The following is a 6,694-nucleotide window of genomic DNA, read 5'->3' as shown; positions in this document are numbered from 1 at the left end:
TCACTTAGGCAGACAAGTTACCTTTACAACCAGTTTCTTTCTTTCCTTCTAGTTAACACCATGCTTGTTCTATGTTTTTTCTTGCCAGTATTTAAAAGTTAATGCCTGGTCACTGGGTCTGCCATTGTCTCTGCAGGAGCCCTTCTTTTGCATGTAGAAAAGTTTTGATAATTCAGACAAATCCAGGTATACCTACTGCCTAACCAGATGTGTAGCTAACAATTTTGGTACCCTGGGCGGAGAGACAGTTGAGCACCAGAGACCTGGGGGAGGGGAGGGGAGGGATAAACAAAAATGGCCACTGACAGATGTGGGGAAAAAAAACCCAAAACTGGCGCACTGCTGGAAGAGGAGCAGTGTCAATTTGACCCACTTTGCCCAACATCTGTATAGATTGTGTGCTTCAACAGGGCTTTTTGGTGCTTTTATCTACTACCTGGTTGAATCTCCCCCTCCCTGCTGAATCAGCTATTAGATAAAAGTACCAAAAAGCCCCACTGAAGTACATGATCTATACAGAACTTGAGCAAGCCAGATCAAACTGATGCAACTCCTCTTCCAGTAAAGTGCTGGTTTGGGAGGGCGGGGGGGTTCTACATCTGTCAGCAGTCCTTTTTGTTACAGATAAGCAATACTGAATTACCACATTATTAAACTGAATTTCAATACTGTTCCACTAATAACATCATGTAATGAAAATGGAATCTGAATTTTTTATCTTTCTGTGATCAAATAATTAATTTTAGAGGGTCATTATTTTTTCATTTAAAAGAAAGATTTTTGTTAACCACCCCCCCCGCAAAAAAACCCTCCATGAATAGATATTTTGTTTCTCCCATACAAGATTTTAACAGTCCCAGCAGTTTGCTATATTATGATATAGCAGATTGACTAACCCTGTGATGGTAAACACATTTTTCTAATGAATTTCTTCTCCCTGTGTCCCATTCTAATAAGGTTGTACTGTATATTAACATTCATTTTAGATCAAAACTAATTTTCCCCCCCATGAACATGATTGTTACCCATTTACTTTATCACTGTTTCATAATCAGTGTTTTTTCACTAATCCTCATTCAAAGGATCATGAAAGGAACTGGATGGGGGTGAAGAAGTTGGAAAACTGAAAATTGTATTATAGTCAGAAAGTAACAGACTAATGTTACTGTTACTTTAAGGGAAAAATGGGCAGCCAATAGAGCCCAGGCAGCTGAACAGAAGGTAGCTGTACAAGAGTAGGTATTAGGGAAGCCCTGTTACTGGGGCAGAGGCCTGTCCATTAAGGAAGATGAGAACACCTGTCACCAGTCAGGGGAACACTGGATGGAGTGAGTTGGCTGCAGAGAGACAGGCAATTAGATGCCACAGGCTAGGAGGGCCTAGTGTAGAGCAGAGCCCAGCTAGGCAACAAGGAAGCAGCTGCATCTGTGCTTGTCAGCTCCCATGACAAATAGTTGGCAGGTCCTGATGAATCATCCCTGGTGTACTTAAAAGACCAGGGCCAAGAGACCCATTCAGAGCTTTCTGCAATAAAAGCTACAATAAAGAGGTTACGGAATTACAGGAGAAGGTTAGTTACATAGCCAGAAGGAACTCACACTCTTGCTTGCAGACAATAACTTTGATTTGGTGGGGCTAATGGAAACCTGGTGGGGTCCTACCCATGACTTGATGGTACACATTGAGGGCTACAGGTACAGAAGGGACAGAGTAGGGAGGAAAGGGGGTGGGGTGGCTCTCTATGTAAAGAAGCATTATACATCTACCCTAATCAAAATGGGATCAGAGGAGGAGAAAGTTGAGGCATTGTGGGTTAGGATACATGGAGGTCAAGGGGAAAGGCACTTGGTGGTGAAGGTCTGCTACAGATCACCACACCAAGAGGAAAAGCTAGACTTGGAATTCTTGAGGCAGCTCTCAGACGCCATGCGGTCTAGGGACGTGTTTGTCACGGGGAACCTAAACTACCCGGACATCTGCTGGGAGGAGCAGTCAGCCAAATCCAACCATTCACGTAGGTTCTTAACCTGCATGCAGGACCTTCACCTAGTGCAGGAGGTATATGGTCCCACTAGAGGAAATGCCTTACTGAACTTGGTGTTGGCTACAGGGAAGGACCTGGTAGGGGAGCTGCAAATTCATCGTCATCTTGGGGACAGTGACCACCAATCAAATGAATTCACCATACAGAGTAGGGTGGGTAAGAAAACTAGTAGGGTGGAAGTGCTTGACTTTAGGTAGGCTAGTTTCAGTGTGCTCAGGAGTCTAGTCAATGACACACTGCAGAATAAGAGTATTGGCAAGATGGGAGTCCAGGAAGGGTAGTCATTCCTAAAGTAAGCAATCCTTCGGGCGCAGAAGCAAATGATCCCAGTATGAGGGAAAAGGAGCCAAAAAACTTCCTTGGCTAAGCGAAGATATCCAGGGGATCCTAAGGGCAAAAATGAAGGCATATAGGTGGTGAAAGCAGGAGGAAGCTACCAAGGAGGAGTATACCTACTTGTCCCACACTTGCAGGGAGGCAGTTAGAAAGGCCAAAGCAACTACAGAGCTGAGGCTGGCAACACAAATTAAAGACAAAAAAAGGGCTTTTTTTTAGGTATGTAGGGAGTAAAAGGAAGGTGCAGGGCAACATAGGACCCCTACTGAACAAGAAGGAGCAATTAGTGACAGAGACGGGGGCCAAGGCTGAGCTCTTCAATGAGTTGTTTGCCTTAGTGTTCCTGAAGAGGGGTCAAGATAAGTCTTCGAATGGGTTCTTAGATGGGCATCAAAGGGACACCAGCCTACCAACTGTCGATGCTGACTTGGTGCAAAGTCACTTGGATGGACTGGATGTGTTTACATCAGCAGGTCCAGATGAGCTTCATCCAAGAGTACTGAAGGAATTGGTTGGTGTCATTGCAGAACCACTGGCACAGCTGCCTGAGCGTTCATGGCACTCGGGTTAGGTCCTGGCAGACCGGAAACGGGCCAATGCGGTCCCTATTTTCAAGAAAAGGAGGATCTGAGTAATTACAGGCCAGTCAGTCTCACCTCCATCCTTGGAAAGGTCTTTGAGAAGATTATGAAGGATCATATTTGTGGGAGTACAACAGGAAAAATAATGCAGCAAGGAAAACCAGCATGAATTTGTAGCAGGTAGGTCATGCCTGACCAATCTGGTTTCGTTTTATGACAGGGTCACAAAATGCTTAGATCCAGGAGTAGAGGTGGATGTCGTTTTCTTGGATTTTAGCAAGCCCTTCGATAAGGTATCTCATCCCATTCTCATAAATAAATTAAGAGGCTGTGACATACATGTTTACATGGTCCGGTGGGTGGCAAATTGGCTTGGGGATCACATCCAGAGAGTGATAGTAGATGGGTAGGTATCGACCTGGAAGGATGTGGGTAGTGGGGTCCTGCAGGGTTCAGTCCTTGGACCAGTACCCTTCAATATCTTCATCAGCGACTTGGATGTGGATGTGAAGGGTACTCTGTCCACGTTTGTGGATGATACTAAATTGTGGGGTGAAGTGCACACTCCCGAGGGTAGGGAACGATTGCAGGTGGACCTGGACAGGTTAGAAGTGGGCAGTGCACAATAGGATGCAGTACAACAAGTACAAGTGCAGAGTGCTCACCTAGGGCAGAAAAAATATCCAGCATACCTACTGACTGGGAAGTGACCCTCTCAGCAGCACAGGAGCGGAAAAGGATCTTGGAGTCATAGTGGACTCCAAGATGAACATGAGTCGTCAGTGTGATAAAATCATCAGCAAAGCTAACTGCACTTTATCAAGCATCAGCAGATGCATGACAAATAGAACCAAGGAGGTGATACTTCCCCTCTATGCAGCATTGGTCAGACCACAGTTGGAGTACTACATCTAGTTTTGGACACTGTACTTCAAGAAGGATGTTGATAGACTTGAGAGGGTCCAGAGGAGGGCCACTCGTATGGTTAGGGGCCCACAGGACAAACCCTATGAGAAGAGACTGAGGGACATGGACCTCTTCAGCCTCTGCAAGAGAAGGCTGAGAGGTGATCCTGTGGCTGCCTACAAATTAATTAGGGGGGCACAGCAAGGTATTGGAGATGCTCTGTTCACCAGGGTGCCTCTTGGAGTAACAAGGAACAATGGTCACAAACTGACAGGGAGCAGATTTAGGCTAGATATCAGGAAAAACTTCTACTTGGTAAGGGTGGCTAAAATTTGGAATGGGCTTCCAAGGGCGGTGATGCTCTCCCCTACTTTGGGGGTCTTTAAGAGAAGGCTGGATAGGCATCTGGCTGGGGTCATCTGACCCCAGCGCCCTTTCCTGCCTAGGCAGGGGGTCGGACTCGATGATCTGTTGAGGTCCCTTCCAACCCTAGCATCTATGAAGCTATGAACAGGACTTAAGTTATAACTAGTGTACTTATGTTTGCTTTGGAGTTTTCGGACTGGGCAGAAGTTTGGGATCGGGACTGAAGGGAATGTCAGGAGGTCTCAGGGGTGCCAAAGAAGTACATAACAGTCATGGGGAGTCCTGCCAGGGGCCAGGCCCCAACACATAAAGCAGGCTTCCAAAAGAGCAAGAAGACGGGAGGGAGAGACACTTGAGCAAATTGCCTGGGAAGGGCAGAATTGCCTGGGAAGCACTAGGAGCCCCATAGCCCAAGAGGGGCAGGATTCTAGCCTGAGAGAGGTGTGAGCAGGGCCCCATAGCCCAGGAGGGGTGAGATCATAGAATGCTCACAAAAGATAAAAATTGGTGGGGGATGTAAAAGTGAATGGCAAGTAGGGCAACAATGTGTCATGGGGTAATATTACATGACTGGGGCCCCTGCTGGCCTAGTGCTCATCTTGCAAGTGCTGTCAGAAAACCACAGGGGACATTGTAATCGCCTACCACCAATGTTCTGCCCTCGCCCACCACATCTTGATGGTTCTTATTTAATTATTCGGAGTTGAATGTAGGATAAAGGACAATTTCACTGAGTCCGGCCATGGAGATTTTCTTCATGGGGCTCCTCCTCCCCTTGCACCCACACCCGTGCCACATCCAGATAGATGGTATATGTCAGGCTCTTGACTTCTAGCGCTGTCCAATTGTGCTACTGGCAGACAATCTCTATTGTATCAGATGAGTGCATTCAGAAGTTCGAATCAACTAGTCCCGATTCCCAAACACCTTCACCTTGGATAAGAGTCTACGAAATTATCAATTTATATCAAATTAGCCCTCTTTCCTGGGTATCCGAGTCCCAGCAGGTCACTTCCCTACAGGAACAGTGAGCTTTTCACAATTACAGTCCCATCCTGGCTTGGCTCCTCAGGGCTGGGCAAACAGAGACCCTGCTGGAGATGTTTCTCTATAGCCCCCTTCCTTGATGCAGTGAGAAAGAAAGGCAAAAGAAAAGGAAAAAGCCAACACAAAAAGAAGGGGCTGTGCCTTTAACAACCTTTGAACTCACTCACAGGGAGGGTTCTCCTGCCCCTTCACTCTCTCTGCTGGTGCCTCTGCATTCCTCATTTTTCCAGATCAAGCAGCTCCCTGGTGCTCTGTATCTTGGACTTTGTAATGGTCCTCTGACCACTCTTGATCCACAGGCATAGAACTGCAGGCTACCACTCACCAGGAAGGTCCCTTGTGCTCCTTCTTCTGGTCTGCCACAGTCTTCCTGCCACTGCTCCTCACCAGGGCAAGAAATACATCTCTTAGGGCTCACTCCACCAGTCCTGAGAAAGCAGGAACTTTGGAAGCATATTGGCATCTTTCCTGCTCCAGCCAGGGTTGCCTCCACTTCTGCAGTAAGTATCTCTTCTGCAGGTAACTCAGGACCTTCTCCCATCCTCGATCTCATTCTCTCACACAGTGCCCATGAGATTATTGAGTTCGGGATCCTGAAAAACAAAGGAAGAAGAGCAGCAGAGTATGGACCCTGGACTTCAGAAAAGCAGATTTTGACTCACTCAGGGAACTGATGGGCTGGGGAACGGAGTCCAGGAGAGCTGGTTGTATTTTAAAGAAACCTTACTCAGGGTGCAAAAACAAACTCTCCCAATATGTAGGAAGAATAGCAAAAAGTAACCAGCTTGGCTTAGTAAAGAACTCGAGTAAGCTTAAACACAAAAAGGAAGCTTACAAGAAGTGGAAGCTTGGACAAACAACTTTGGAGGAGTATAAGAATATTGCTCAGGAATGCAAGGATGAAGTCAGGAAGGCCAAAGCACAATTGGTCACAGCTAGTGAGGGCCGTGAAGGGTAACAGGAAGGGTTTCTACAAATATGTTAGCAACAAAAGGAAGGTTGGGAAAGTGTGGGCCCTTTACTGAATGGGCGAGACAACCTAGTGGCAGATGACGAGGAAAAGACTGAAGTGCTCAATGCCTTTTTCACTTCAGTCTTCACAGGCAAGGTCAGCTCCCAAACTACTGCACCAAGCAACATAGTTTGGGGAGTGTCACAACCCAGTGATTTTGGTGCCTCAGCATGATGGAATTTCCTTGCCACATGAGAGCCTCTTGCACAAAAGAGCCTCGGTGCAAGAGAGTTCCCGTCAATTTGCAGGGTGCATTTCTTCTTTGCAGCACAGAAATGCACGGTGCAAAGAGTTCCCGCTATTCGAATGCAAATTTGTGTCCCGCTATTGGCCAGTTCTAAATTATTCACACGTAGCGGCTAGTAATTGGCTAGCTAGCCGTTTAAAATTTCGTGCGACTTC

This window comes from Alligator sinensis, unplaced genomic scaffold (genome assembly GCF_000455745.1).
Source record: "Alligator sinensis unplaced genomic scaffold, ASM45574v1 scaffold885_1, whole genome shotgun sequence".
NCBI classification, from domain to species: Eukaryota; Metazoa; Chordata; order Crocodylia; family Alligatoridae; genus Alligator; species Alligator sinensis.
The sequence above is the reverse complement of the archived record's forward strand: the minus strand, read 5'-3'. Positions refer to the sequence as shown.